We start from the raw sequence: 13,581 nt of genomic DNA, 5'->3' as shown, positions 1-13,581 counted from the left end.
AAAACGTTGTAAAAGCATGCGTGGTAAAGGCATTTTCAAAGTAAAGGTTAGGCGTACTAATAGCATTCTCGTTGTAACGCATGCGTGGTAAACGCATGCATTGCAACGGAATGCGTTGTAAAATCATACAACCCCCTCATCATCCATTGTTCTGTATTTTTGTGTCACTCACACTTTTTCTGCCACCAACTACAGCATAATGCATGAGGCAATGGTTCAGCCGACTTCAGCCGTTGGCTAGCTTCACTGTTAGTGTGCGAAAGTAATCATTTTAGCCCTGATCACCCCCATTTTTTTGGACTGATACTGGTGGTAACTAACTCTGACTGTGCTCTGGGTTCTGCTAACCAGATCCAGGGCCAGTGCTCTGATTAAAAGACATATGGTAATTAGGTGTAATTACAATTGGCACTGACAACCTACCTGTAAGTCCCTAGCATATGGTAGGGCATGTAGGTTTAGAGGCCCAGCAGTTTTAATACACTTAAGCGTGCACTGCTGTGTTGCCAGCAGTAATTGCAAAAGTCAACCATGCTTTACAAGCTGATTTTAAATTGAAATTATATGCAAATTCAACTTTGGATTTAAAGGCACATCCAAAGTATTAAACTACCTTATTTTTCCATATGTCACCCCTAAGGTCTACCCGAGGTGCCCCCAGGGTAGGGTGCCATGTAAAAATTAAGCATGGACATTTTAAAAGATGTTTTATATGCCCTGGTGAGAGAAAAGCTACATATTTTGTTGTTTCCCCAATGTATCAATTTAGGTCCGGAGGCTTACATGGGAATACTGTAATAAAGTATAACTACAGACAGGAGTGACATAAAAAAATATATTAACTTTCTACAATTGAATGTATCATAATACAGTACGGAAAATAAGTTATCAAACTTTCTTCTCTGTAAGCCAAAATGCAGCCTTCTGGCATATTCTCCTGATTGCCCCACCCATAACAAGCTTAGCCAAATTGCTCTGATGAGCTGATAAGTGGTCTGCATAGAGACAAAGGATATCTGGTGGGGGAAATCTGGAGCTCCAAAGAAAAGACCAGGAAGGGGGCTGGGTAAACTAACTGGTCTTCAAAGTGAACAGGGCAGTTAGGGCGCCCGGCCTACACCCTCTTTCCATACCCCCCCGACAAATGGGAGCCCCAGGAATGGAATTTGCAGGAGGTCAGGAAGGGAAGTGTTAAGGGAAATGAGCCACACCAGTAGGTTGGCTTAGCCTGGTCTTTACCTCAAGGAAAAGGTTTCTCTATCTTGTATTTTACAGTGCTTTGTGGGGCAAGAATATGCCACATTTTGGAGGAAGCTGTCCCACTTTATGGTGGCACCCTGTATCTCATTGGTCAGGGGTGCCCCCCTACTTGTTGCCCCAGAACACTAGATAAATATGGGAGAGGCGCACAGCAACTCAGATTCCCTGTTTGAAACTACAAAAAGAAGAAGGACTGCCCTACTGGAACCCTGGCCTGCACCAAGAGGACTGCACTCCGAATGACTGCATACAGCCTTCCTTCAAAAAGAGGAGTGGACTTACTGAAAGCAACATGTTAAAGGAGCTCCACCTGCATCATCTCCAGCAAGAAGAACATAGTTGGTCACCTTCAGCTGGACTTTAAAGGATTTGGCCAGGTGCATTGCAGGAACTGTAGTCCCAACATCCGAGGAGCAACTCAGAGACTCTGGAAACTTGGGCATTTTGAACCCCCTAAAGGAACTTCAGAAAGCACCTGCTGAAGTTTGGAGAACCTTTGTGAAATAACTCCATAAGGTGACCTACCTGATGTCGTGAGTCAAGCGGACTACGTAGAACTGCGCCCTGGTCTGGATTTCAATTTCGTCCGGCTGTAAGCTCCAGAGCGCAAGACTTCCAGGAGTTGACCGGGGGCTCCCGCTGGACCAAGCTGACCAAGCCTGTTGGGGAGGCCCGATCGTCAAGAGAATATCCTCCAGAAATGTTTCTAAGTGTGAAGGTAAAATTTTGACCAAGGCCTCCTACTTAGGGGCCGTTTAGGATGTCGTCCGGAAAGCAGTCCTACCAAATCGATTTTGGAATACTTTCCGAACGACTCAACCGCGAGCATCCCGAATGGTGGTTTATGATGCATTGCATGTAAAACTTCGAACGAGTCGGTCCAAAAGCAATCCGATGACGCATCCGACGCGATTTTGGAACCGTGTCGGTTTGTGCTTCAAATGGCAAGTGGAAACTGATAAAAATAGTTACAACAAGCATTGGCACCGCCAAATAATAAAAAAAAAAACATCAATTATTAGCCATGCCCACCAATCCACCCTTTATAAAGAGCCAAAAACATGACCATGAACTTTTGCTCTAACACAACTGCTGCCAGGTCTCAGTACTCTGTCTACAATCCCTGCTCTCTGCCTCACACACGCACACTTCACCCACCATACAACTTGCACAGATTTTATTTTAAAAAACCTCTTACAAACACACTCTTTTCTAGATTCATACTTATCCTCACCTTCACAGTCACCCTCACCTTCACCCTCACCCTGACCCTTACCATCCCCCAGAGGAAGCAGCCACATTTTACAGGGAAGGAGTTGGAAGTGCTTATGGATGACATAGTCAGAGTAGAGCCACAGTTATGTGGGAACCTAGTCCATCAGACCCACCTTTCCCAGAGAAATAAGATGTGGGACAGGATAGTCAACAAGGTGAACGCTGAAGCACCTGTCCTGCGCACAATGGATGATATCAGGAGTCGGTATTATGAGGTGAGATGGAGAGTCAAAAAACTGCTAGCCAAAGAACATGCTCAAAGCCAGCGGACTGGCTGTGGCTCTCCTGCACCACCTGTGCACTTCACTTCCTGGGAGGAGAAGGGGCCTGCTATCCTGACACTGGGGAGCGTCCATGGACTACCAGAAGCACCAGAGTCTGGTAAGTACCCACTCCACATTCAAACAAAGTTACCAATTGCACCTCTGTAGACATCAATGCAAATGACTGTCTTTACATTTAAAAAATAGAGTCAATGAGTATGTGATGTGTATGTCATATTGATAAACAACATCCATGCAATGAAAATGAAAATGCTTCTTACAAACTCACAACAAGGCTTGGTGCTCCAAACACCAGTCACCAGTTTCGGCCATCTTGGCAGCACATTTTCACTCATTCTCAGGAAAGCTGAGTTACAGCTAGGCTGTTTGGTATGGCCTGGAAGGTGGTTGTGGGCACAGGCCTGATGCAAGTTGTAGTGACAGCAAACACTCCTTCTCCCACGCAGCTCAACAAGCTCACCTGGAACTTTGCTTTCCTGACAGTGAGTGGAAATGTACTAGCAAGATGGCTGACACTGCTGCATGGTGTCTGGAGCAGAAGGCCTTGATGGGTGTTGCAGTCAAGTCAAACAACGGGCACCAGTGTCAGGCATCTTGAATATACACTTTCCTCTTTGTCAGGACATCACTCTTCCTGGTGGCCTAGTTGGGCTGCCTGGGAGGAGGACTGTTTGCACTGACTAAATCTCCCATCAGACTCTGTCCTATACACACCTTCACACCCAGCTCAAACAGCACACCTGGGACTATAATGTCCCTGATAGTGAATGGAAATGTACTGGTAAGATAGCTGACACTGGGAACTGGTGTTTGGAGCACAAGGTCATGATCGGATTTGTGGTCAACTCTGACACCAGGCACCAGTGTCAGACATTGTGATAGTACACTACCCCTCATTGTCTGAACACCACTCTTTCTGGTGTTCTGTATGGGCTGTGTGGGAAGATGTGTGTGTGGGCCAATGCCTGATGGGATTTGTAGTGACAGCAAACACTCCTCCTCAAACCCATCCCAAATAGCTCATCTGGGCCTATGGCTACCTGACAGTGTAGGGAAATGTACTTGCAAGATGACTGTCACTGCTACATGGTGTTGAACTTGAAGCCAAATCCCATCATGGCCACGGTCCTCCAAACAACAGTCCCCGATGTCAGCCATCTTGACAGCACATTGCCACTCACTGTTAGAAAAGCAGAGTCCCGTGTAAGCTAGTTGGGATGGGTAGGAAGGTGTGTGGAGGACAGAGCCTGATGGGAGATGTAGTCAGTGCAAACACTCCTACTCCTAGAGAGCCCAAACAGCTCACCTGGGTCCACAGGTACCTGACAGTGAATGGAAGTGGAACACAATGACTGACATTGTTGCATGGTGTTTGGAGCACAGGGCCTTGATGGGAGTTGGCTTCAAGTTCAACACTATGCACAAGTGTCAGCCACCTTGAAAAAACACTTCCACTCACTGTGACGGTAACAATAGGCACATAGGAGTCAGTATGGCTGGGTGGAAGGAAGGGTATTTGCAATGGCTACAACTCACATCAGGCCTTGTCCCACACACACCTTCCCACCCAGAACCAAAATCCTACCTGGAACTGTGCTTCCCTGACAGTGAGTGGGAATTTACTTGCAAGTTGTCTGACACTGATGACTGGTACCTATTTGTCCACAACTCCAAACAGGTACTTGTGGTCCAGACACAAGTCCACAGTGTCAGCCATTTTATCTGTACTTTTCCACTCACTGTCCGGTAAACATGGTTCCTGGTGGGCTGTTTGGGCTGGGTGGGTAGAGAAGTGTTACTTCTGACTATATCTCCCATTAGCCCCTGTTCTACACACTTTTACCATCAAGTCCAAACAGCACACCTGGAACTCTGCTTACCTGACAGTGAGTGGCAATGTATTGACAAGATGTTTGACACTGGAGACTGGCGTTTGGACCACAAGGTCCTGTTGGGAGTAGTGGACGAATAGAAACCAGTCATCAGTATCAGACATCTCCAAGTACATTCCCACTCACTGTCAGGGAAGCAGAGTTCCAGGTAGGATTTTGGTAGTATGTGTAGGACAAGGCTCGAGGTGAGTTGTAGCCATTGCAAATACTCCGCCTCCCATCCCAGATAACTCCTCTGGGCCTAAGCCTCCCTCACTGTGAGGGGAAGTGGACTAGCAAGATGGCTGACACTTCTGCTTGGTGTTGAACTTGAAGCCAACTCCAATCTAGGCCTTGTGCTACCAAATCCAATCACCAGTGTCAGACATCTTGACAGTACATTCCCAATCACTTGTCAGTGAAACACAGTTCTGGGTGGGCATGCATGGGAGTTGTGGTAAACTCAGACAGGCATCACTGTCAGACATCTTGTCAGTTCACTTTCCCTCATTGTCAGGACACCACTCTTCTGGCTGGGCTGCTGGACCTGGGTGGGAAGTTGTGTGTGGCCCAAGGCCTGATGGGAGTTGTAGTGACAGCAAACACTCCTCCTCACACACAGCACACCAACTTTATCAGGCCCATATCTAACTGACAGTGAATTGATGTGTACTAGCAAGATGGCTGACACTGGGGACTGCTGTTTCACAACTACCAAATTTGCCTTTGTGCTACAAACACCAGCCAACAGTGACAACCATCTTGCAATTACACTTCCCAGCATTTTCTGGACAATACTCTTCCTGGTGGCCTAGTTGGGCTGGGTGCGAGGAGTAGTGCAAGGTTCTCAAATACACCAGAAACACTCAAACCTCAGCACATTAAATTAGTTTGCCACAAAATGGAAGAAAGCAGAGTTTGTGATCTCATCTGACTATGGAGTAAATGTACAAAATACATTATTTGTGTAGGCACAAAGCTAGGCAGTCACACATTTGGCTCCTCACAGCCATTCACTTGTGTGTAATGAGATGAGAACAATAAGCACCTCACACACACACCATTCCCACAAACTTCAGGGTAAATGAACAGACTGTGAGTCTATAGGCAGCCACACCTATGTGACTGCTAAAGACATGGACTAAGCCCAGTACAAAGGCCTGCAAAATACCAACATTGGGAACTAAAGAGTACGTTTGTCACCGTGAAAGTACAGATGTGGACAACACTAACCCACCTGTGCCATTCACAGGGTGTCAGGAACCAGTCAATGTCTTTGGACATGTAATGTGAACTAAACATGCCCATTTATGCACATAGCTGGACATGCTCATCAATCCTATCTTGACCGAATGACATTGTTCTCCACAAACATAGGCCAGCATCATGGATTAAGGAGGCTTATCTATCTACATTAACTCATCATTAGGTTCAGTAACCTATGTAAAGGGTATATTTTTGGGGGCAATGGACATTCACATCAATCATTGTGTCATTTATGTACCCACCGGGTGAGCTGGGAAAATTCCCAGGAGTAATCAGAACAACCAGTGCCAGACGCTGGTCGACCAGGAGCTCTCCAGCGTGATGTCCCTCAACCATCCTCAGACAACGAGGCACGACCTGGCCCATTGGGTTTGGGTCGGCCACAGCACCAGCAGGGTCTACAGCAGGATCCTCTGCGACCACTCCCTCCCTCAGCTGACAACACCCAGCTGACCCCTACCCTGACAGACACAGCAGCCTGGGACACCACCGACAGCACAGCAACACAGGGCACTCTGGAGTTGGCGGACAACAACACCCCTGTCAACGAGGAAGGAGGCTTAGTGTTGACTGTGCCACCACCAACTGGGCCTGCTCGGGTGGGTAGGGATGATTGGTGGGGTCGTAGGGATCGATGCTGTCAAGCAGCTGGTGCAACCGATGAGGATCACCCACACCTCTCCCGGATAATCAGTGCCAATGAGTGTTACCGGGGAGAATTTGGCCAGGTCGTAGGTATCCTCATGAACATCGAACAGCAGCAGGTAGGATAAAAACAACGGCTGGATAATTTTATGTCAAAAATTGATTAAATGAATGAGCTGTACCGGGATATTGTCACCTGCATCTGCCAGATCACAAATAACCTGTCCACACCTCCCTTAGTGCCCACAACATCTGGTGCCTCAACATCTGCCCAAGCCACGTGGAGTCTGGTGGAAATTCCCCAGCACCCCAGTTGCCTGCAGCTGAGGGCCCCCCCGCAAAACGTGGGAAGAATCCCTTAGAGATAGATGGCAATGCATCACCCCTGGGAAGTGACAATGTGCCCCTTATATCCTCCATTGTGTGCCAAGAGTTTACTTTGTTGACTGTGGTCGAACTGTCCCACATTGGATGGAGGGTCTAAGTTGGACTTTGGACTCAACTAACTGTGGATTTACCTTTGAAGACTTCATCCACAAACACTTTCAACTCCTATCTGCACATTTCTATTTTTTTGTTGTGAGCACACACCATTGTTTGGAATTATCTCCTACCTTCATGTATTAAAATAAAACACTTTTCACAAAATACTTGCTCATGTCGTGACTTTGAATCCCAAATGTACAGATTGAAATGACATGCAAAATCACAAGAAGACAACATCAACAACATTGGTAACAAATCATTTCCAAAAAGTTAACTAATGGCTTGTGAGTAAATGTACCTTGTCACAGCATGATAGATAGACACAACCAGGTTATCACACAACCCTTAGTACATGGTACAGATTCAATTGAAGTCTATTGTCTACAAAACTATCAGCATTTGCCAGCACAATCAACACTCATGGTTAGCAAACCAGCTCATTATGGTCCATTTTTGTTTCAAAACATCTTTGTATGTGTGCAAACAGACAAGGCGCACCTCAATGTGGAACACAGGTTGATTCTCCAGATACAACCTGGCCCCTTAACACAAAGTTAGATCACATCACAAGGTAACAAAATTCCCAAAAGTAAAACAAAATGACCATCAGGTCAGAAGGAAGTGCGTGCTAGGAATTTCCGTAACAGTTTAATGTCGGTGTATGTCACTGCTTCATGGGTCTGGTTAGGCCACAACTCTGCAGATGACAAGGCAAAGTACCCTGGTAAGGAGAAACATAAAACAGAGTCACAGTAGCATTGTACATGTTAACATGCAAATTTAATTGAACCATTACAGTAAAAAACCTCAGGAAAATTATCATGCACGCACATGCATACATACACATTGAACACCAGCAGCACACAAACAAACAATTGGGGTTTGGGGTTTGTCACCTCCTCTCATTGCATACTTACACTCATGTGAAAAAGTTGTGGATAAGCTGTTGTCTCAATTACAAGCCCTCCTCTTCATCACCACTGTCATCATGTCCCAGTCCTGGATCCTCCCTCGCTGGTGGCTGCTGGTCTTCGGCGTCCAGTATGAGAGGTATTGCCTTCCGTTTTGCCAGGTTCTGGAGCATACAGCAAGCTGTGATGATCTTGCACACCTTCAATGGGGCATATTGGAGGGCTCCTCCTGTGTTATCCAGACAGCGGAATCTGGTATGCAGTAGCCCAAAAGTCCGCTCCATGACTCGTGTGACCCTACCATAGGCCTCATTAAACCGCACTTCTGCAGGGGTGTCAGGGTTTCCTAGTGGTGTCAGCAACCAAAGCTGGTTAGGGTATTCAGAGTCTCCTACATTGAACACAGAAAATACTTCAGTTGTCTGACAACAGAGCACTATCTGACATACAATCAACACACACCACAACATATACATACAGCATCACCTACCAACAAGCCAGGCCCAGTAATGTTGCAGCTAAGATATCAAATGGAGGATGACACAGTTACTCAGGATGTAGGCATCATGTGCCGAGCCAGGGAAATGTGTGCAGACGTGGGAGATAGATATGTCAGCCAAACATACCACCTGGACATTGATAGAGTGGTAATGTTTTCTGTTATGATAGGCTTGCTCATTTGCTTGTGGTGGGATCATTGCAACATGGGGGCCATCAAACGAGCCAATGACATGGGGTATCTGTCTCGAGGCATAGGATTCTCCCTTGATGTCTGACAGCTCTCCAGGTGTCGGGAACTAAATGTACTGGTCCAGGTAACGTAGCAATGTCTCCAACACATCCCGAAGTACATGGCTGAATATTGCTTGGGACATTCCACCTGATCTTGCCACTGTAACTTGGAATGAACCAGTGGCAAAGAAATGTAATGCTGCCATCACTTTCACCTTGGCGGCCAGTGCAGTTTGATACATGCAACCAGGCTCCAAATGAGGTGACAGCTGCTCAGATAATTATTGCCCTTGTGAAACACAGTGTAGAGTGTAAACACAGTTTGTGTACAAAGCAACAGTTAGAAAAACAGAACATTAAATATTACCACAACTCAAACTAGATAACAATGGAAATACACATTTCAGTTAGTAAAGTTGACCTTACATACATATCACAGTATTATGGTATGGTGACACAGCCATTCGAGTGCTGTAGTGTAAAATTCACTAGTGTCTGTCACCGTTCATGTTAATCAAGCATCACATACTCAACAACTTCCCACCAAATAAGCTGAGCTATAGGTTTGTGAGAAAAATTACATGGTTCTAATGTACCCACAAGAGGATCATGTAATGCCAGATATGAGGGACAAGAAATACACACAGCATCTCACAATGTAAATTATGCACACTAGTGTCGCAGGGTGGACACTGTCATCTTGTCATATCTGTAATATACAATCAATCACATACACAAACCATTAACTATGTAGGTAGGAGTCGCATATAACACCATCATCCACTTAAGTCTTGGACACAAAGATACACTAGTAAATCACCTAACAAACACCAGCTGATATGGCTGCTTAATGTCACGGTCCACACATTCCATGGTAGATGCATTATCCATTACTTTTTAAAAAAACATTTACAGTTACAAATCGCACAGATTGTACACTGGGTTACACAGTTGCCAAATGCAGTGAATATGTAAAGAAGGCTCTTATATATCCCAAAAACATATTGGGACTGTGACCAAGCCTAAGGAGCTTAAAGGAGTAGTTTGGTTTCATGTTGGTATTAGCCTCACAATCAGTGTGTCACGTGCCCCTCAAGATTAGGTCCTCATGGGAGTGAGAGCTATTAATTTAGATGTCCACTTCAGCATGAAAAACCTGCCTCCAGAAACGTAATGCACAAAAATACATCAAATACAGGAGTGTCTGCCCTGCCAACCAATTATTCAAAGGATGTGGTAGCCACATCCTAACTGATTCAGACCCAGCCATAGGCTGCAAGTTGTTATGGTGACAGACGCGGCTGCATATTCAAAGTACGCAGTAGCCGCATACTAACCTTGACATGTGTATGCCACCAGCACAAAATTCATGGCTCACAGTGACATTCCCTGACTGTCAAACCCAACTATGACCTTCACACATACCCCTCATCTACCCATCTCCCACCTTCACCGCTCAACACCTGGGAAAAGCCCTGATAAAGGTGAAAATAAGGTCCTATGAGTTCAGTGATAACCAATGCTACACCCTAGTGTGTATCTACAAATGTCTGAATGTCACTCAGGGATGTCTGAACCAATGCTAAACTCAAACCAATTGCCAAACATATCTATCACAAACCACAGCAAAAGAAGTCCAACAAACTTGGCCATGTGCAGCCAAAGAGTGGATAAGCAATTCGATCCTAGACAACCCTGGAATAGATAACATTTCTCCTCTGGCCAACTGCACAGACAGCATCATCAAACCTAATCCAAAAATACCTAAACAAATGTCAATTATAAACACAAACTGTGTGCAACCAGGCAAATCTGCAAAGACAGACATAGACACTCCACCAGTTAGAAAGTGAGCATGGTGTCAATGTGTAGCACAAGCATTCACATGCACAATCCTGACAAGTGACTGTTCAAATATAGGAGGACATAGCACAATTGTGCACACAAAACAAGCTAATAAACAAGACTCCATATTGCCGCATGTGACATGCACACAAGACATGCACAGTGCAAATTCAACACACATCTGAATGCATTGAAATACACAAAACCCTCACACACAATGCCATGCCAAAAAAGACATTACACATACATAGACTTGTCAGTAGTAAGAGCCAACACCGGACAAAGATGGCATCTATCAAAACAAATTCATAACATATGCACATCCAAACACATCATATAGCAATCTCAGCTGGACAGCAGGGGGACTCACACCTGGCAAGGACAATGCAACATCCACTGACAGCAGTGCATGCACAGTAAGCAATGTCTGAACACCACTAAAACCAGTATCACACATATATGATTTCACCACCATGAACTCTCACATCACAATCATCACATCACACAGATCACTTCACACTCAGGATGGGTAGCAGTACCTCAGGAAACAGATATACACTTTAGCTATCACCTAATGCTGCACAACTCAGGCTAACACAAATGCATGGAACCTGACTAGAGGACTGTGCTGGAAACTCATCTGTACTGTACATGAGCAACCATGACTGCAATCAAGTACAATAAAATTGCACATAACAAATTGTGTAACAGTGCTGAGGGGCGCAGTGGTTCTGGACACAGATCATCCTTCTACAGTATAATGTCACACTATGGAGTGGTGGGGAGTGTCAAACACTGGCAAGGCATGGAGTGGAACATATTAGACTGAAGTGGTGCATACATTATTATTGTACAGGTGAGGAGTGTACAGAGCAAAACCACATAGAGGAGTAACTTACAATATGTAGCCATCAAAAGCTCTTCTTGGGGCTGGTATGACTCTGAATACCACATAGTAGACTAAATAAAGTGTAAATTAACATCAATGTATGTGAAAAGTCACTTATAATGTTTGTTTGCCTGCGCCACTCAGCACAGTGAGCACAAAGGTAAGCAAGAGCCATGGCTGATCACAAAACTTACAACATAGACATTGCAGTGACACACTCTGCATACTCACAAATGATGTGGGCAACAAGTAGGTATACACTAGGACTGCACACCGACACACTGCCCATCGCTCAAGAACCAACTCCTACATGTGCCCACAATCTACGGCAGGTGTCTGATCATGTAAACAACAGGAACTCATCAACTGGATCATACATGTGTGTAAGAGTCATGCTCAAGGGCACATACACATCAATACTTCAGCGAATGACAAGACAATCACACTGTATGAGTACTAAAGTGCATACATTCAAATATACCCATGTGACTATGAAGCCAGACCTACACAAGATGACTACACATATACACTGCTGTGTACACATCAAGAAAGATTCCACAGATATGACGGATCCTGTCCACCCCTCAAGCTATCATGTGAATAGAATTCTCTGCTGTTGTGGTACAGCATCCAAATATGACATGTGTACAAAACTAGAGATCCGACAATAGAATGATTAGGACAAGAGTAGACCATCACAGACAAGCATCATTCCACCCTCAAGCCTCTGAGTCAAGAAGCACAAAAGTTGATGTAACCTCTGGCAACCTCTGAAATTCAGGAGCGAAGTCTGACCCACACACAGCTGCCACAAAATGTTGATGGCCTCCACACTGAGGGCAGGAGGGGAGGCAGGGGCAGCGGTGCCTGGGGGGAAGGAGACTCCACCCTCCTTAGGGCTGTGGGCACGGTTAGCACTTTGGGGAGCATCAGGGAGGGTGGACACAGGACTGGGTGTGGCAGACGAAGATGCAGATCTTGAACTTCTTGTGCCCGCCAACACCGAGGAGTTGGAAGATGTGGAGGTTGGTGTTTCCAGACGGGAATCCTTCAGGGCACTCCTGTCCCCCTACGAGGTGCTGATCCCCTCAGTTTCGCTATGCTCCTGTGGACCAGTTGTGCCAGTAGCTTCCCTAACGGTGTTGGGCCCCTCTCCTTCCCTGCCCTCGGTAGATGCTGCCAGAGACAGAGACATAGTATGGTGGCATACTCACAAACATTATATGCAATACAAACAGAAATCCTTAGACTGAAACTGCCACTTTAACTACTCCATGTACTGTCAGCATATACCAAATTCATGCAATCATCAGCCGATGCTTGGAAACATGTTCAGCTGATAGTCATGGTCACGTTGCATTGACACAGCCAAAATCCTGTGCATGTATGTACATTTCAACATCACAAACAATCGTATGTAGGCACACCTGCTTGCCTGCAGTTGAGAGAGCTACACAGCCAAATATGTTGTGTTACTCACACTTGAAGCATGAGCTCACTGAACCACACATATACAAAGTTAAACCTATCCAATGTCAAGTTAGGTTACCTCCTTAAATCTACTATGTTGGGCACTGAAGAACAACTACACTTGTACATTGGTGTCAACTTTGTAGATGTATCAATTTATATGAAGTGCAAAGCATTCATCTCAAAATGTACACTAACATGATGCTCAGTGCTGTTCACTGACACTTGATATCTCTGAGACTCACACTGCTGCACATGTCACATAGCCACATGTTTTGGTGATGAAGTGCAAATAAGCCCCATGTACCAATGAAGTCAATAGACAATGCACAATAGCATGATAAGGGCAATGTAATGCAAGTCATTTATGTGTTGTGACATGTCACATACCAACATCTTTATAATTGTCTGACAGGCCGTCATTGGTCCAACACATGAGAGTGCCTTCTGTAGATTACGTTGTGAGTGGCTTCCATCAGGAGAGCTAATGTGTGACAATACCTGGGGTCTGGCATATGACATCCCTACATTGTGCTGAATGATGATATTCATGACACATCAATGTGCCAAAAATTCACTCACAGGTTAAAAGCTGTAGACACAACTTCACCATGCACTGATGCATATGGAAACCCCTCCACAATGCA

General features: G+C 45.3%; 1 protein-coding gene across 1 annotated transcript in view; it reads left to right on the top strand.

Moving 5' to 3' along the window:
- Positions 1-13,581, top strand: part of LOC146822011 (cysteine-rich secretory protein 2-like) — a 326,571-nt gene that overhangs the window by 205,316 nt on the left and 107,674 nt on the right. The window lies entirely within an intron of this gene.

This window comes from Triturus cristatus, chromosome 6, assembly GCF_964204655.1.
Source record: "Triturus cristatus chromosome 6, aTriCri1.1, whole genome shotgun sequence".
NCBI lineage: Eukaryota > Metazoa > Chordata > Amphibia > Caudata > Salamandridae > Triturus > Triturus cristatus.
Note: the sequence above shows the minus strand (reverse complement) of the source record. Positions and strands in the feature narration are given on the sequence as shown.